Here is a 2,435-nt window from a genome sequence, read left to right as displayed (position 1 = left end):
CTCAGGAGCAGAGGGAGAGAGAGCACACGGGGGAGAAAACACAGAGAGGCGGGCAGAGAACAGGAAACCAAGGGAAAAAGCAGAAAACTGATAAAAAGGAGGAAAAACCAGGACACTCACCGTCAGCCGGGCTGCCACCACAACAGGCTCATTCTAAGGTAATAAAACAGTTGATACGGTTCAATATGTAAGGTCTTTATACACCACTGAAAACATTTCGGTCAATAGATGCTCATAAAAATTACACACTGGACCTTTAATAAACAGAGGACAGACAAAAACGGTATTGAAAGGGTATAATATTTACCTTTTTATAGTTTTTTAATGTTGTAGTGCCTCACTTGTGAGGTCCTGTTTCATATTAGTGCTTCATAAACTGATTATTTTGTCTCTTAAGAACAAACATTTGACCACTGACTCTTAATGCCACTGTTGTTACACTGTTGGTAAATGTCCTTTCAATGTTCAAACAGGAGAGGAGAAAAAAAAGAAAAGGAAGCTGAAAATGGAGAGAGCACAGCTGATAATCAAAATAAAGAATCCAAATTATAGTTAGTTTGTATTTTGTTTTGTTCTTTCTTTTGTGTCAAACGTTCTTTCATGAATTGACAGACTGTAATTAAACTACAAGTGTGACATTGTAAGACCCTTTTTACTGACCTGTTTGCTTTGTTTGTTTTACCTTCTGTTTTATGTCTTTTTGTTTGAAATTTCCTGTATTGTACATCTGTAACCTACTTATGTACATTGTTAGTTTTTAAAAAAGTGATGATAAAAACTGTTTTAATTTTATAGTTTTGAATCAATGAGACTCAACATGATTTACTATGTGTTGTGTTGTGTTATGGCCCGGCTGAAAGACCATAGCAAATATTGATACATATGTGAGGGATTAAGTAAGAGAAAGGAGCTTTATTTACTAAAAATAGTTTAGGTTCACAAATGTAATAAAAATGTAGATTCTAACACATGAAACTAGCAGAAAAACAGGATGCTAGGTTTAACTAAAACAATTTGTGAAAAAACTATACAAACATCAGTAACAGTAACGGACATGATGCCCGCAGAGAGCAAGAACTCACAGACTACAAGGAAGGGGCAGGCTTCATTCAAGCCAGAGACATTAGCCAGCTGCCTCCAATTCCTTGATTACTTCCAGCTTCAAATCACCATGAAACAGGAGACCCAAGCACAAGAACACACACAAACACACAAGCCCTGGCAGAGGCCCCGGGGCTGTCACTCTTGTCTTATATTTTTAGATTGACAGACTTCCGTTTCAGTTAGTTTGTTAAAGCATGTTGTTAAAGCAAGTTATCAATATGCTGAATAAACCAAATTCTTTTTCTGGTGACTGCTTCTTAACACTGGAGAGCCTTATTTCTAAGTATGGGTGATTATTCCCACAGAGGTTTTCCTAAAATATCTGCATTTTCACGTTTAGCTTTCAGTTTAACACAGATAGAGAAACTGAGATCAAGGTAAAACACAGGCTATATTATTAAAATACCTGGATAAAATAATAATGCTTCCATCAGTGCATAATGACAGTGAACAAGCATACTTTTGATTTCAGGAGAGGCCTGTTTGGACACGTTAACAGTGAGATGTAGCTTGCTACAAGATGCTTTCAGTTTTACTTATTTTCATTCTATATTTATAATTTAAGATATATCTGAATGGAAATAAGAACGCATAGATAACCAGGGATGGCCCAGCGGCACAGGGATCTAATGTGTTTACATGTTACATATGCTTTATTGGCGGGGGTGGTGGGGGGTTATAAAGATGCGTCATCTGTTTCCGTGGAAAGTACACAGTCATTTCACTTTCAATTCAAATTTGACCGGAAGCTTTAAAATTTATTTTTTTGTAAATACACTGCAGTTGCTATTTCCATTGTGAAGTAAAGGAGCTGTTGGTAGACTGACCACAGCCCTGCTAGCACATAGCAGCTGTGAACGTTGCCCATATCGCCTGAAGGGTAGACAAAAATAAAAGTGAAACTACTACTAGCACTGAGACACTAGCCAAACCGTTGGCTTCTTTCTTCAGTGTGTCCAACGTTTTATTTGTAGATGGATTTTTGTCAGCATTTAACCTTCATCTGTAATAACATGATGGATAATGGATAAGGCCTAATTTAAGGTGAGTAGTTTATCCAATGTAGCCTCTTATTTGTCGATATGCGTTGTAGTTCTAGATGGTGATGATTATGATGTTTCATAATAAAATAGTCTCGTGAAATACCATTTGAAAGGCAAGACACACACTCACAACACTTCTTTGATCTACAGTGGTGCAAAAAGGTGGTATTTCTGCACATTTCTTAATGTTTTCTCTGTTTAGAAAAAAAACTCCTTCAGTGACGGTGCGGAAACAACCATAGGTTATAATTAGCAGCAAGAGCTACTGCATCCATTAATCCCCCCTTT

The sequence above is a fragment of the Micropterus dolomieu genome, linkage group LG23, assembly GCF_021292245.1.
Source record: "Micropterus dolomieu isolate WLL.071019.BEF.003 ecotype Adirondacks linkage group LG23, ASM2129224v1, whole genome shotgun sequence".
NCBI lineage: Eukaryota > Metazoa > Chordata > Actinopteri > Centrarchiformes > Centrarchidae > Micropterus > Micropterus dolomieu.
The sequence above is the reverse complement of the archived record's forward strand: the minus strand, read 5'-3'. Positions refer to the sequence as shown.